The 17,142-nt window shown below is 44.1% G+C and overlaps 1 long non-coding RNA gene across 1 annotated transcript; it reads right to left on the bottom strand.

Moving 5' to 3' along the window:
- Nucleotides 1–3,861: 3,861 nt before the first annotated feature.
- LOC133049900 (uncharacterized) lies at nt 3,862–11,046 on the bottom strand. Its single transcript, XR_009691489.1, has 3 exons — nt 10,528–11,046; nt 8,267–8,415; nt 3,862–8,157 (listed from the first exon to the last, which is right to left on the bottom strand). It is a non-coding gene; the product is annotated as an uncharacterized LOC133049900 (long non-coding RNA).
- Between the last annotated feature and the right edge of the window lie 6,096 nt (nt 11,047–17,142).

Below are 17,142 nucleotides of genomic sequence, written 5' to 3'. Positions count from 1 at the left end.
AGTAAGTGACCAACCAAATTGTGATCTGAGTTAAAATAAAGCTGAAAAAGTTGTGAGTTTATGCTTCCTTCTCGTTAATAAGGATCAAGCTCTGTATCACCTAGATTTCTCTTGTCCTAACATGGGTATTCAAAAACAGACATCTGTGGTATATGTATGGAATGGCACACCCCTTTTTTACCTGTTATTGGAAACTAGAGAAGTGATTGTTGGGCAACCCTTTATCATTATGTTGTGTTTAATCTGATGAAGATTCTGTTTAGAAGCTGTTTTTCACATGTCATGTTTTCAGCCACTAACTGCCATCACCCACCGGGGTCCTTTGTTATCTTCCATGGCTGATAGGGATAATCCAGGTAACTTTTCAGAGATGAGCAGTGAACAGGAAGCTTTCCTGCCTTTGGCTTTTGACAGCCCTTCCTTAATATTTAAGAACAGCTTTCCCATAAATTTAGTCTTTTGAAAAGAAGAGAGCATCTGTAATGAACTTCTCTGTAAGGCAGTATCAGTGGAATCTTAAATGTTGTTATCAGGGTTGGTGAGAGACGGAAGCATTTTTGTTTTTATTAAACAGAGCATTATTTACAAAGAGCCATTGTTAACAATTAGATTCCACACCGTATAAATATCCATTAACCATTCTAAATAAAGGAAACTCTGGTGTTGCTATGTGTGAGATCCTCTCCTGGGGGCTTTTTTCCATAGCAATTAAAGGTGTGCTGTTTGTCAGTAGCCATTTTTTGCAGTGATTTAAAGACCAAAGTTGTTTTACAGCTGTGTTACCGTTAAAGGTTTTCTTTTTATATGTATTAAATCAATTTATCACTGTTTGAAGCTTTGAATATCTGCAATCTTTGCCAAGATACTTTTTTATTTAAAAAACATAACTTTGTAAATATTACCCTGTAATATTATATATACTTAATAAAACATTTTAAGCTATTTTTGTTGGGCTTATTTCTGTTGCTGCCTCAGCAGGCCACAAGTGCATTACTGAGAAATTTTAGTTTATCAATGTATTTTCAGGTCCATATCCTATGTACCAATGCAAATGATGACTTAAAATATTAATTTATAAGTTCTTTTTTTAAAAGTGTAACAGTATCCAATAAGTAAATGTTTGATCAGAGCAGAGTTTTAATTGAAAGTTCCAGGCAAGTCTAATGCATTAGTCTTCCCCATGGTAGAGTGAATACTTCACTTTCCTAATCCTGGGTATACATACTCCGGACTAGCAGAGGACCTCAGCAAGCCAACTTAGCTGCCTCTGTGTCCCACCTTATCTGTAGAATCAGATCAGTCTCTTTAAGACTGAAATGCAAATTGAAATGGTTCTCCATGTTAATTGGTTATCAGCTAGGTCTAGTTTGATTGCAAATGAAAGTAAAACTAAACCTAAGAAAAGTGGGATTTATTGGCTCATATAACTGACAGTTCACATGTCCAGCTAGAGAGGGCCTCCCAGCAGTGTCCTCAGGATCAGAGTCTCCACCTCTCAGCTTCAGTCTCCTTCCTGTTGCCTTCTTCAGAGCATGTGTGTGATGGCAGAATGGCTGACTGCAATCCAGTACCCACCTTCTCCTGAGTTCAGGGAGGGGAGAGGGGAGAAAAAAAGAGTGTCTTTCCCTTTCTGAATAGTTCCATCCACCCAAGGTTGCAGCTCGGAGCTCTGCCTGGGCCATGGGCCTCTCAATCCCTGGGGCCCAGCATCTCTGACACCCAGGTTGGGCCAGTCTGAACCTCATGTCTGTCTGGCCTGGAGGGAATGGGGCTGTGGACTCCATCCGGGGTAGGGGTGGGGGTCAGAGCGGGAGTTAAATGAAACAAAACCGGGATTGTAACCAAACTGAGATGGCGTTAGATTTTAGGCCTGTTCCTTGCAGATATGTGCTGTGATTCTGCATTGTATGTGTGATTGTAAACCATTTGAACAGGAAATAATATTTGGCAGTGAAGTACCATCTCATTCCTTACCTCATAGGCAATTTAATTTTCCTGCATTTATGAGGACTTTTTTCACTCAGCGGGAGTCACTAATGGAGTTCAGAAAGCGTCTAATAGCCTGTCTCCAGTACAGACGCGGTTCTGTGTAGCCAGAGCAACACTCAACTCGTTTCAAACTCCCACGGAGGTGTAGGCTGCCAGATGCAACTGGATTTCGTTTTTGTGTGGCAACCCTTCCAGCTCAAGGCCTCAAGTCTGACAGCTTTAGAAAACAATGTATTATGGTAACACCATCCATGGAGGACATGATTTCACCAGTAGCTCAGAGATTTCCACACAATTGACAGAGTTGGGTGTTAGAAGTGAGACTGTGCTGGGGCTCCACCCCTGGTGTTTATTTTGAGTATTTAAGTTTCATGCTCAAGGACCCATTCATCAAATCAGAGGGAAATGAAGTATTTAAGTTATGGATAATTGGATTGATTATTTAATGCCAAAGACAGCACTGGAGACTGCATAGAAGTGATCGTGGATTAAATGATTAGAACTCCACTTATTCAGCACTTATTTATTTAGTCATTTGGCGATAAGACAGCAGCTTTTCAACTCAACTCTGTTCATAGTCACTTGTGGAAGACCAGGTATGTCTTCCCAATTTGGAGGATGAGAAATGTTTGGTAAAGAGTCCGGTTTGGAGAGAAATGATTTATATGTCGGAAAACCCATCCGATGTCAATCTGGAGGCCAGACAGCAGGCAAATCTGGCGGATTCATGAATCTGCCACTGCTTTTCCCTTACAGATGTTGCAACAGCATGCACGGTACCGGGTGCCCAGATCCCCCTCTTAAAATGACCTTATTTAATCATAGACTTGTCTTCCAAAAAAAGAACCACTATCGTTTGCTTCCTAATTTTCTTTGAATTGCCTGCTAAATTCTTCAAGGTCAAACTGACAACGTAAAACCTGGTGGACTTCCATTCTAAACAAATGTATTTTCAGAGTTAAAGAGTATTTGTTTAAAACGTGGATTATATCTTCCATGGATATACTCTCTGCTTATTAATCTCTTAAATAAATGATAATTAAGCTTTTTAAGCCAGTCCATAAAGGCCTTCTGAGTCATTTTTATTTAAAAAGTGTTTGTTTTGGGGGTACTGTGGTTAGGTTGCATTCTGGGTGAAGTTTTTGAGTGCATAGCAATCACTGTGTAAATTCTGTGGGGTAATTTTTCGCTCATGCACTCATACTGAGGGCAACCAGGAGGCAATGAACACTTTGCCGTCCCCACTGCTACATCTCTTTCTCCAACAGTTGTGTAGCAGTAGCTGGCCCACCGCCTCCGTGGAAGCCCTCTGCTAGAATGACTTACTCCCAGGTAAGTCGTTCTAGGAATGCTGCTCCCTCTCCAGGGAGTCTCCACCCCCAGCTCCACCAGACATTTTTAGAATGTAATGTTCATAAATCTCTCTGCAAGTTAGAGGATGCAAATATGGTTATCCCAAGAAACGTTTCTTTATTGCAATGTTAACAGTCATTTAATTCTTGCAGTTGAATGGGTAGGCATATATATTGGGTTTTTTTAAGTTTTATTATCCTTGATTCAACAGAACTCATGCCTCCTCATATCTTTAACTATATGCCTAACTATCACCTGGGGTTGCTGCTCAAACCATCACTGAGTGGAACAGAAAATACTACTCTGGGTCCTGTGCAGGGATATATTTGAAAGCATCAACAAATATCAGTTTTTCTCACTCCCATTCAAAGGAAGTTATTAAAAAAAATTATTGAATCTTTATTCTTTAAGCTGATTGACAGACTGGTTTATTTATTAATGGCCTTAAAACCATTGTGCTTGAAATTACACAAAACATTTTTTTCAACTTTTGCAAAAGTAACAAGTTTGGTAAAAATTAAACACTCATATGATTTTATGCCTCTGAAAAAGTCTTCACTGCAATCTCCCAGAAAACACTTGGTTGAAATGTGTGGCTGGAATATTTACCAAATCTCTTCCTTGGGCCTTCTGGCTGGAATCATTTACTGTGTGAACAGACCAGACTTAGTCAAGAGAGACCAGCCGGCGCTTTGCCTCCCTCCTCAGAGGCACCAGGGATTCTCCAAAGGAGTCATCATATAAAGTGATGAGACGGTCTCAGAACAGGTTTTTCCTGAGTGACTGGGTCCCCCGAGAAGCCACTCAGTGGCTTTAACACACATTAATGAGGCCCATGATCCCCCACCTGAGCCAGCTTCACATTTGTGTGGCTTTTCTTGCTCCTCCAAAGATTTGGAGTGCCCCATTTGGGTCAGATGGCTGCTTTCTATGATCACAGCCACTCAAGCGCGGTTGCAGATCAGCGTGGGAGGGGAGGCGAGCAGGGCAGCGTTGGGTAAACAGCAAGGCCCGAGGCCTGGCTCAGAGCGACCTCGCGCGAGGCCAAGATTCATTTGTTCATATAAAAAGCGGTTTCATATTTCTCCCCCTGAGGAGCAAAGCCGCCGCCATAATTTTCACATATATGTAGAAAATGTATAGTTAAGACATTCCGATAGCCTGGATGCTACCCCAGTGAGCCTCTCAAAGACACAGGTACTGATGGAAATGACATTTGATGAAGCTCCCTTCTCTGGTCCTCCTGGGGATCTTTGGTCTTCAAATTGGAGATAAAAATAAGATTTGATCTCTGAAGGTGAGGAGAGAGATGGTAGTGTGTGTTCTTCAAAAGACTCAAATAGATAATAGATTTTTTTTTTAAGCTGTGCCTGAGTGTAACTTATAGCTTCAAAGGGCTTTTTTTTTTAAATGAAATCTTTACAAGCAATAGTAAAGAAATCTAGAACCCCCTGGGGTGGTGGTGAGAGTCCTGTCAGGGATTTAGATCTAATTATTAGCCTGAAAGTAGAGAGAGCCAGCCTAGTGTCAGCCTGGAAAACAATAATAGCTCGTGGAGCTCAGCAGCCCAGTCATTAGTGCCTTAAAGGAGAATTCAGCAAATTTATTCTTATCCTGGAAAGAAGGCCACAGCGGTTGCAGTGTTTTCTGACAATAGTTCCTTTTTCTTTGGAGTAGAGATGCTGTCGACGCTTCTAGATTTCATCTCTTCCTATCACCAGGTAAACCTTAGGGCCAGCTCCCCAGGCAGGTGCTTAAAGGAGAGGCAGTACGCAGTCAGAGGGCCCCACACCCTGCGCTTCATCAGCTGTGTGGTCCTGAGCAAGTAACCTAACTTCTTTGGGCCCTCTGGGTCTCCCTTTTACACATGAAGATGAAATAAGATAATGCATGTGAAGTATTTAGCACAGTACCTGGCCCATGGTAGGTGCTCAGGAACTGTCAACTATTTCTCTCTTTCCCCTTCTTATTAAACTTTGGCTGGGGAGGAAAACAACTTAGCATGATAGTCTAGAGATGAGCAGAACATATCATGGAATTTATACTTCCCTATGTTGGGTTACTGCCAAAGAAGCCAATCAAACATAAACCGACTCGGCGTACAAAGTGATAGGACAAGCACTGCTACCCTGCAGACCTGACCCATCCAAACACAATGTTCTTGTTAGGTATGCCCTCTGGTTCCCTCGGGCCTTCCCAGGTGGCGCTAGTGGTGAAGAACTCGCCCGCCAATGCAGGAGAGGTAAGAACCACAGTTTCGATTCCTGGGTTGGGAAGATCCCCTGGAGGCGGAGCGTGGCAACCATTCCGGTACACTTGCCTGGAGAATCCCATGGACAGAGGAGCCTGGAGGGCCACAGTCCACGGGGTTGCGAAGAGTCGAGTACAACTGAAGTGACTTAGCACGCATGCATGCATGCCAGATCCTTCAGTGAAACCAGAGGATGGCAAGTGGGAAAGAGAAAGGCTTTGGAAGATCTGATTTGCCCTTGCCTGGAGTGGAGACAGGAGCTTGTCCTCATAAACACGTGGAGGGTCTTTAGAACCCACTTTGCCTGCCAGCAATACTCAACTCACCCATTTATTCATTAATATCAGAGGCTGATGCTCATGACTCTGAAAGTGTGTTAAGAGCAAGACCCTTAATCACTAGATTCATGGGAGAACTCAGAGCTACCTTCAGGCTAGTAACTACCAGAGACTAAAGCCAAGTATTGATACATGGAAGTGAAGGTGTATGTTGAAAATATAGAGGCCTGGTAAATATTATTTCACCAGTGGACGTATTTCAGTCAGGGGTTTTAATAAGGCTTAGGTGATATGTAATCAGCTCACTCTCTTCTCCAAAATGATGAGAGTCTCTGCTGTACCAGTGTTCCTGGGTGTCTGCAGAGAGCAAAAAAGGCAGCTGGAGACATGCTGTGAATTGGAAGTGACTTCTATTTACTTCTTCTCCGCCTACTCATATGGCCACGGATGATGCCCAGTTCAAGGGGGAATCAAAAGCCAAGTGGGGCTGTCTGGCTGCAGTCCTTTGAGTGGAGTACAAAATGTGATTCAGAGAGTGCTTGATTAAAAGCCCCCAGTTTGTTTGAAGGCTTGGTTTTCTATTAAGCCTTGGATGCTCAGACTGGTAGGCACTTCCCACAGAGACAGAATCTGAGCTGTCCCCGTATGTTGTTTCAGGTCCTGACTCCCGACCTGGCCAGAGGTGTGTAGTGAATCAATATGTCACAGTCTCTTAAGGTGTTTTACTGTTCCTGTTTGTTGGGTGTTTAGAGGTGCAGTAACTATAGGAATCTTTTCTTAGCCTGTCATCTGCATCTGGAGAAAGAAAGAGTAAGGCAGAAAGCAATCACAGCACCGTAATTATATCCAAAAGTAGGCACTTGTGTCCTTCATCAGGGACATTTCCAATCCATGCTACCCAATGAAACGTCTTTTATAGACACCTCTCTCTCATTTCTTCCTCCAAACTGATTCCTCACTTCCTTCCACCCAAAATAAAAGTGTACTGTGAGTCATGGCATTATTGATGAATGTTCAGTAGGGAGGATGTTAGGAGCAGTGAAAAATATAAATAATTGGTTCTACACTGGAAAATAATTGGTTCTACACTGGAATTAATGGTGAAGCCAGGAAGATAAACACAGCACAATTAATTGCATTCAAGCAAGATTAACAAGAGTATTTTTCTATGGAAAGAAAAAAAATCAGCAGCGTTAATGAAAATTCAGCAATATCTTAGTGGAACAAGTAAATAAATAAATATATCTCTATATGTTTAATTAAAAGCAAGACTCAATTATGTCTCGTTTCTTACTGAGCTGCTTAATTCAAGAAAGTCTAATGTTAAACGAGAAAATCAACTCAGGACACCTTTTCATCTGCATTTAATTAAGACTTCTGTGTCTCAGACAAGCTTTTGAGACAGGTAGTGGCAAGTGTGTGTACTTAAGAGTCTCAAATGAACTCACTTCGGCTTCCAGTTTACAGGTCTTTAGATTTCCTGTTTGGGTACAGAAATCTCCTAATAGTATTGCGACTGTAAAGCCCCTTCCTCTATTACCTTCACTTTGTCATTTTGATAAAAATATACCATATCAGACTTAAAAAAGCAAAGCTTCTAGCTATAGCTAAAATTATTGGAATGTTCTTTTTTTTTCTCATAATAAAAGCAACACAGAAATGTTCAGCAATACGTTTACATGAGGTTTTGCTTCAATTCAGCTCAATTTCCTGCAATGTTTTAGGTCTTACAGAAAGTATTAAAGATCAGATTTTGGGAAGAAGACAGGTCTGGGAGGTCATTTTTCAGCTGTGTTGTTCCCCAGTCTCTGGGATGTAAGGCCTGATAATCTGAGGTGGAGCCTGATGTAATAATGATAGAAGCAAAGTGCACGATAAATGCAGTGTACTTAAATCACTCCAAAATCAACCCCCCACCCCTACCCAGTCCATGGAAAAATTGTCTTCCACAAAACTGGCCCCTGGTGCCAAAAAGTTTGAAGACTGCTGGTAAACACTTCTCTACAGTCAATTCTCCTAAGTTGTTTTCTCTGTACCTGCTGAGAGTCCAAGGTGAATTCAAGTTGCTCCTCTTTGCTGAGTTCATCTCCTAGGTGACGGAGTGGAATAGGCGGCAGAAATCCCTCTCCGCAGAGGTACTGAAGCGGGGGTGCCCTGGAGATTCCAGGGGGCCCGGATGCTCACAGAGCAGGAAGTGGCTGTGTCTGGCCCTGGGGCGCTGTGTGTGGTCCTCTCTAAATCATTCCGTGCTTCGTGGCCTCTCACTTGGCAGGAATATTGCCAGGACTGGTGAAGAGACAAGTGAGATAACTGTCAAATACCTCAAAATCCTTGGAAGAAAGATGCTGTGGTATAAATCAAAGTCATTTCTTATTTCAGTATTAATTATGCAAACCTCTTTCTTTTCTTCATCCTACAAGGTCTTTTTTCATCTTTCGTGAAGGTCTCATTGCTCACTGGTTTCCACCGGGGAGATGACATTATTGGCAACTCTACTGAGCACTTGTTCCTGGCCAGGCACCACGCAAAGGCCTAAGGATACAGCTGCAATGACAGACACAATCCTCCAAGCTGGGCTATATATTTATTAAGTTTCTCACTTTCTCTGAGCCATGATCCCCTCATTTGTAACATAGGAGAAAACAAAAAAAAATTTTTTAAATAGGTATCATGCCTTCCAGAAATTTTTTGAGGATTACTTGAGATAGTGTATATAAAATTGTCTAGTGGAATATAACTAAGAGTTTAATCATGTTACTTCCCCCACCCCCATCATAAGCAAGAAAAGGAAAAAAAAAAACAACTAAATTCACACATTTCCCCGTTTCTTAACAATTTTTTAAAAATAGATTGTTGTTTCATAGAAAGTTCAAGCTCTTCATTTAAAAGAATGCGTCATTTAGGATGAAACAGCAGATCACAGGTTAGAGATCACAGGACCAGAATCTTCAAGCCACTCTTTCCTTCCTAAGATACATTCTATTAGAAAAAGCAAATCATTCGCCTGAGTCAAAAGTGTGTGGTTTTTCATCTCAAGAAAAACCCCAGGCTCTGGGGACAAAATAAGCAAGAAGCCTCTTTTGGAGAGATCTCAGGAAAATTTTGTTCACTTCCAGGAGAGAATATTCCAAAGTTCCTCCCCACCTCTGTTTCCCTCCGGCCTTCCCCACTTTTCCCAGCCTCTGCTCTAGAGTTCGCTACTTAATGCAGCTCCAGTCTGGTTTGCCCGGCAGCTCAGTGGTAAAGGATCATCCTGCAGTGCAGGAGTTGCGGGAGATGAGAGCGGACCCCTGGGTTGGGAAGGCCCCCTGGAGGAGGCCGTGACAAGCCAGTCCAGCATTCTCGTCTGGAGAATTCTGTGGACAGAGGAGCCTGGCGGGCTACAGTCCATGGGATGGCCAAGAGTAAGACACGACTGAAATGACTCCCCACGCATGCAATGCCCATAGCCTCCAGAGAAGGCCGGGGGTGCTAAGCGTGTCCTGTGTGGCCAGGCACAGCAGGAGAGAGTAAGCAGTGCTGGGCAGTGAGGCAGGAGCCCTGGGATTCATCCCTCAGCTGTCATCCACAGGCTGTGGGCCCGGCGGAGGTGTTGGGAGGTTTCTGCCTCTCTTCTTCCTTATGTGTAAAGTGAGGGACTTGGCCTCCATGCCTGAAGGGCTCACCCTAGCACTACTGGTCTGACATCTCTCCTAGGAAGTCAGTGCAAATAGCAGGGCAGTGTTCCTTTTTCAGTATCCATCGCACGAGAAGCCAGGAGGTGGCCCACAGAAGGAACCAATGCCTCAGGGTGATAGAAAGACCCCAGGAAAGAAATTCTGCTGTGTAAAAGAGACTGTACCTCTGTCCAGCCCATGCCAGCCCCTGACATCCCCTAAGGACACAAGGCCAAAGTGAAGGTCAAAGACAGCTTCCCTAGTCAATAGTGAAGTTGCTCAGTCGTGTCCAACAGTTTGCGACCCCATGGACTATAGCCTACCAGGTTCCTCCATCCATGGGATTTTCCAGGCAAGAATACTGGAGTGGGTTGCCATTTCCTTCTCCAAGGGATCTTCCCGACCCAGGGATCAAACCCAGGTCTCCCGCATGGTAGGCAGACGCTTTACCGTCTGAGCCACCTAGTCAATGAGGATTCCCAAAGCTCCCAACTTCCCAGGTGCAAGAGGAGGCACACGTGGAATGCTAAATTTGGAATAATTTAGCAAGAACACTTCAGAGTACCAGGCAGAAGCTGGGATACAAACAGAGCACAGACGGGTAGGTTTTATGTGGTGTACACAAAGATTTAAACAACATGTGCACTATTAAAAGAAAAGAAGAAACCGAAACTGCAAAAACAGGAGGCTCTCCATTTAAAAAAAAAAAAAAAAAAATCTGTATTTCCAGCATTTGTTAAATAAACACAGTAGAAGATCTGGCCACACTGGTTCCCATGCCCACCCCCCAACAACGGGCTCGGTGGCCCAGCGCCCGGGTTTCCACAGGGTGCAATGTGATCCTGTGGTTTAGAATTTGCTTGTACTAGAGAAATAATTTCCCTATGATCACACATTCATGAAAAATCAGAAAACAAAGCATATACACAGAAGACCACTTGTTTTACCAGCAAGTAGAGAAAGCATCGTTGTGAAAGTGGGGGAGGTAGTTAATGCTTACTCTGCAGACCCCAAGCATGCTCCATTTCCGCTACCTGCCCGACTCACAAAGACAGTGAATTTCTTCTCTCCCTGGAAAACCGGGAAGATGGAAATCTGCAGATGGTCTGCAGCTTTCTTCCAGACCTTCCTCTTCCGGAGGTGTGTAAGGTCATGGTGGGGTGGGCTCGGCACCTAACCTTAGCAGGAGTCCTCTTGTCTTAAGCCCTTGCTTTGTCATCATCTGCAGCAAACTTGACAAGTCTCATCCATCAGCCTTAGGGCAGGTAGGAATCTAGGAAATTAATCCATAGTTCGTTTGCTTGATACTAATAACAGGGCTTTCTCTGATGACTTTCTCTGTCTTTCACACAAATGAGGAAATTTAGGCTCAGACAGGTAAGTATCATACCCCAAGGGTGGCATCCCAGTATCAGCTGGTCTAGAAAGGGGATTGAGAAGGGAACTTTTCCTTGCTCCTTTTCCTGGGGACAGTGGGGTGCCCTGCCAACCCAGCCCTTCCTTGTTCTCCCAGCTCAGAGGCAACATGAACAAACACAGATTGTAAGGCTGTGAGCTGGCCAGCTCCTCCCACCCTCTCCTGGTGACACCCTCATTGAGCAGATGGGGTGGTGCTGGGAGAGGAGCCAGCTGCCCTCTGCCTGCTGTGGATCTGCTGCCCGTGGGATGGCCGCTGCCAGCCGCCAGCACCTGAGGCTGAGCGCTGAGAGCCGGGGCCTGGAGCCCTCAGCAGGCGTGGACAAGGATGGGCCAGAGCTCGCCCAGGCTTCTAGGCTGGGCTGCTCAGTGCTGCCTGGACCCCGGTCCAGAGGGCATTGGGAAGCAGGTAAACACTTATCCCAGCTCTGAAGTGGAACTGAGAGCAGACGCCAAATCAGTGCATCATGACGCTCAGAGGGTGCATAAACATCCTTGCAGAAGGGCAAGCCAGGAGCACTGGTGTGGGTGCAGCAACGTTAGAGCCCCGGATGTGGACTCTGGGCGGCCTTGCTTCAGTGGTGATCATCTACTCAACCCCTATCTGATGAGTGTCTACTCTGTACTAGGTACCCAGAAAATACACAGTCCTCAGCATCCCTGGATGAGACCACAGGAGCCACAGAGGAGTTTGTTTGCTGACCATGGGCCAGATCCGAAGAAAGTTCCAAGGTTTTCTATGTCTGAAGTTCCAAGTCAGCGTGGAAGCAGCAGACTCAGTTCCTATGGACTGAATGTGTCTCCCCAAAATTTCTATGTTGAAGCCTTGATCCCCCTGTAATGGTATTTGGAGGTGGGGCCTTGGGAGGTGGCTAGAGTTAGATTAGATAACGAGGATGGGGCCCTCATGATGGGATTAGCGCCTTCAAAAAAGGGGAAGGTCAGTGTCAGTTCAGTTCAGTTCAGTTCAGTCGCTCAGTCGTGTCCGACTCTTTGCAACCCCATGAATCGCAGCACACCAGGCCTCCCTGTCCATCACCAACTCCTGGAATTTACTCATGTCCATCGAGTCAGTGATGCCATCCAGCCATCTCATCCTCTGTTATCTCCTTCTCCTCCTGCCCCCAATCCCTCCCAGCATCAGGGTCTTTTCCAATGAGTCAACTCTTCGCATGTGGTGGCCAAAGTACTGGAGTTTCAGCTTCAGCATCAGTCCTTCCAATGAACACCCAGGACTGATCTGCTTTAGGATGGACTGGTTGGATTTCCTTGCAGTCCAAGGGACTCAGAAGAGTCTTTTCCAACACCACAGTTCAAAAGCATTAATTCTTTAGCGCTCAGCTTTCTTCACAGTCCAACTCTCACATCCATACATGACCACTGGAAAAACCATAGCCTTGACTAGATGGAACTTTGTTGGCAAAGTAATATCTCAGCTTTTTAATATGCTATCTAGGTTGGTCATAACTTTCCTTCCAAGGAGTAAGCGTCTTCTAATTTCATGGCTGCAGTCACCATCTGCAGTTATTTTGGAGCCCAAAAAAATAAAGTCTGTGTAGGCCTCAGCAAACCAGGAAGCTGGGTCTCACTAGACATCAGATCTGGGAAATCTGATGGACCCCAGATCTTGGACTTCACAGGATATCCAGAACTGTGAGAAGTAGATGTTTGTTATTTAAACTACCCAGTTGTGGTATTTTTGTTATGGCAGCCTGAGCTAAGATACCTCCCCAGTTGAATTCTTCAGCAACAAATCCACCAAATGATCGTTTTGCAGAATGAGCCCTTAACCTGTGAGAACCAGTCAGAAGCCCGGGCTAACGTCTTCCATCCAGAGTGAAGAGGGGCCTGACCAGGAAAACGGTCAGAATTTGAGTTTCTAAGTTCTAATACTGCATAGGTGCTCTTCTGTATGTTGTTATTCTATTTACTTCCAGAACTCAAGGGTAGTTTCTCCAGACATATTTTATTCCTGAGGCCTGTGAGGCTTGGAGAGGGTGAGAAACACGTCCAAGGTCATTCAGTTGCTAACTGATCCACCCAGGATTCAGCCCAGTTCCTTCTGGCTCAAAGCCCCCTCTGTCCTCTGCAGCTGTGCCTGCAAAGATGGTGCTGTGGAAACATTTTTTGGTCTCATACTGTTGAATTCACCTTGAATTCTTGGAAGTGTTTTCAACCAACTGCAAACACGGTTTCTAAAGAATGTACCCATGCTCACTCCTTGTGTGGATATCTTCTTCCGGATGACTGAGACACGTCTGATAAGACCAGATTAACCTATTTCAACCTGATGGCTGGATTCTGACACACGGCGGGGAAGAAAGTATATAAAGGACAAAAACCTACAGTTACACTGAACACGGTAATATTTCCTCTTAGGAAAACTTCAGGCTGTACAACCAAATATTTCCTTAGAACCAAAAGAAAAATAAGAATCACCATCCTTCCTTGATTCCAAGATAGGTAGTTTGGGAAGTCTGAAAGCTGGGTGTCTCAAAGTCGATGTGTCATTTAACGGGGCTGTCTTTTCTCCTCCCCACCCCAAGTGGGCTTTGAGCTTTAATCAAGAGATAGCAAAAGCTGCAGTAAAAATAATTGTGTGTTTCAAAACCAATGGTATCTTAGAAAATGTGAAATGATGATAAGTCTAGCCAGAACACTAATTTGTTTCTATATCCCCAATATATAGTGGGCAGTATGATTTCAATATGTTTGTGAGAAGGACGAATATCTCAACAAAACAGACACTGACATTTTTTTTAATTAGAAAAAGTTTCAAACATATACCAAAGTAGATAGTGTACTGTAGTGAACTCCCATCACCCAATGTCAGGATTTTCAACTCAGGTGATTTTGTTTCCTCCTCCATTCCCTCCCCAACCCAGGTCATTTTGAAGAAAATCACAGACGTCAGGGCATTTCAGTGATAAATGTATCTGTATATATTTGTAAACAACCAAGACTTATGCTTTTAAAAAACAATGATGACAGCATCATCACACTTCCTAAAATCACTACTGACAATTCCTGAACATCATCTCATACCCATTTAGTGTCTACAGTTCCCCGTTGTTGTTGCTTAGTCACTAAGTCGTGTCTGACTCTTTTGTGACCCCATGGACTGTAGCCCGCTAGGCTCCTCTCTCCATGGGATTTCCCAGGCAAGAATACTGGAGTAGGTTGCCATTTCCTACTCCAGGGGATATTCCCAAGCCAGAGATTAAATCTATGTCTCCTGCATTGCAGGCAAATTTTTTAATGCTGAGAGTCCCTCTCTCTTTTCCTTTTGTGGTAGTTTATTTGCCCCAGGATCCAAACAAGGGTTATACTTTTTTTCTGTTGGTTGTGTTGTTGTTGTTCAAGAACCCAGGTCTATTGTCTGGTTGAATTCCCCACAGTTTGGCTCTGTGGGTGGCATGCCCGTGATGTTGTTTAGTAAGCTTCCTTTTCTCCCCGGTTTCTTATAAAGTGGCGTTTAGAGTTGGAGGTTTGTGCAGACTTAGTTTGGGGTTTGTAGTATGTCCATCATGAGGCTCATCATTCCTGGCTGTCTCTATCTTTGGATGTCAAGAGCTATGATGATAATTGCTTAGGTCATACCATCACTTTTTTATGACTTTCTCATTTACTAGAACTACCCCCCAAAATATACATCAAAAATCAAGAATCTGAGACATTGGATATGTTACTATTGAGTCAAAGATCCCATCGGTTACTAGCCAGAGTGATTCCCTTGGCTTGGCCCAGATAACAGGGGCTCCGGGACAGCTGTCTACAAGGATGTGAGAGCTGTGTGCCTGGGCAACCTTCCCTTAACAGAGGCAGCATCATACAAACTTGTATCTTCACAAAAGAGAGGAGGAATAGGGGCCGTCGTTGTTGTTGTTCAGTTGCTGAATCATGTCCAACTTTTTGTGACTCCCAGGGACGGCAGCATGCCAGGCCTTCCTGTCCTTCACCATCCCCCAGAGAGCACCACCAATTCAATGGACATGAACTTGGGTGAACTCCAAGGGTTGTAGGAATTGCTGTAAAATAGTCATTGCTATAGTTTCATGTGTGCTGCTAGAATACTTAAATGTACACATAAACATGCAGTGTGACAGTCCCTCTGGCTCTTGCTCGAGGATCACGTGTTATGTGCTCAACGGGCAGCATTTCTTCTGCATTTCCATTACTTTGAGCAGCATGATGAGTGGTGACCTCAAGCAGCAGGTCTTTCCCTCTGCCCCAGCAAGCTACTTTTATACTGGGTGTCAGCTCATTTCCCCTAGTTAGTCAATCATATTAAGTCCCATTTGTGGTTTGAAAACTCACGCTGTGTGCGCCCAGGGCAGCATGGGAAGCGGGGCTCTCACAGGCACCCAGCGCCCTGGTAAGGGGCCCAGGGGTGAGCAGACCTCCTGGAAATCTCGACAGGGGCCAGGGCAGCTGCCCGGACCAGAGCAGTCACGATCAGTGTGCTTCTGCGCCATCAGTTCTTCCTAGCTCTGTCCATTTCTCTTTCCCAGTGGAGACTAGCTTTGTTATGCTCGTAGAGGCTCCACCCTGCACCTCTCTGTGGGTGAAATAGGCATTCAAGTGTCTAACACAGTCAGCAAATGCTTTCAAACGTTTCTGGCCACTGTTGAATAGACTTTTACTGTAACTAAGTACACACAAACACGCAGGTATGGAGGTGAACGTACATGCTGTAATATAGATATATAGTTACGCACCCAACTAATCTTTCAAACTCGATGTCATCTAACTAAACACCATCATCTTACCTTGTGTGATATACTTTGATATTTTCTTTTCTATTCTTTTATTAAAAAAAAATGCTGGTTATAATCCACTAATGGCTTCCCAGGTAGCTCTGAGTGGTAAAGAGCTCATTGACAATGCAGGAGACTGAGACTTTGGTTCGATCCTTGAGTCGGGAAGATCCCCTGGTGGAGGGCATGGCAACCCTTCTGGGCACAGAAGCAGGCTACGGTCAGGCCACAGGGTCGCAAAGAGTGGGACATGACTGAAGCAACTTGGCATGCTCATGTGCAGTAACACTAAATGTATTTCAAAACCTGTCGATGGGTCATAGCTTTCATCTCGAAAACCATCCCCTACAGTGAAGGTAGAGATCAAAGGCAACAGAGAAAAGTTCTCGGGAGCTTGACTGATTTGTTATTACGCTGTGAATTAAATCAGAAATTAGAACCTGTTTACATTTGTCACGTAATAGCACACTACTGGCTCCACCTTAGGTGACCAGACAGCCCCGTGGCCGCACTTTGTGATCAGGTTAATCTGGGGAGTGAATCTATCAGGGAGAGAGAAGCCCTGCAGGCCCGCGAGCTGCCGGGAAGCCCTGCCTCTCCCATTGTTACCGTGATGGATCTGCACTTCCAAACAGTAATCACCCATCACATGAACCCAATTCTATTTTTCTAGCTCAGCAGGGCTCAGGGTGATCTCTGAAGCTACAAAGGGGAGAAAATACTCCCTCCAATCTTTCTGCATGATGAATTCTTCCACCTCTACATAAAGCCATGCTTACAGGCCTGTCTTATGGGCTTTTTGAATGTCCCAACAATGACAAAAAAAGAAAGAAAAAAAACCTGGGCAGGAGAACAATAATGCTGTGCTGCAGCCAGCTCATATTGCCTTACATTTTTCACCTCTTTCCTTATAAGAGCTCTCAGCTCTAGGGGCAAAATAAAGATAAGAGGAAAGGAAAACCTACACAGTATCAATAAGTTTACCCTTGAGATTAAGTCACTTTCTCAGATGGCGTTTTCACAACATAAATGTTTTATGCATTTGTGCTTAGATTTTAAGATATTTGATAAGAAATCAAATTTCCCTCCAGCTTTTATTCAGCACCATCCCCTCACATACAAACTCACGCATACACACATGGAAACTGATTCCTAATGTCAGAGTTAATTTCTCATTTACCAGGAGTCTGGAGCATTTTCTACAGAGTATGATCAACCTAGAGGTACTGGCGTGTGAGTTTAATAATATTTTTGATAACTAGAAAGGAGGAAATAACCCATGAGTCATGAAAAACCTGAAAAGATTATTCTGATGTTTGTTTACCTTGAACTAAATTTGCAAGGAAATAAAATTACTCTGGTAGCTAAGACTGCACACTCAGATTCTTTTGTTTGAATTAATTATACTTAACTGCTCTATAATGTCCTGATTAATTATTTCC

Source organism: Dama dama, chromosome 31 (genome assembly GCF_033118175.1).
Source record: "Dama dama isolate Ldn47 chromosome 31, ASM3311817v1, whole genome shotgun sequence".
Lineage (NCBI taxonomy): Eukaryota > Metazoa > Chordata > Mammalia > Artiodactyla > Cervidae > Dama > Dama dama.
The sequence above is the reverse complement of the archived record's forward strand: the minus strand, read 5'-3'. Positions and strand labels throughout refer to the sequence as shown.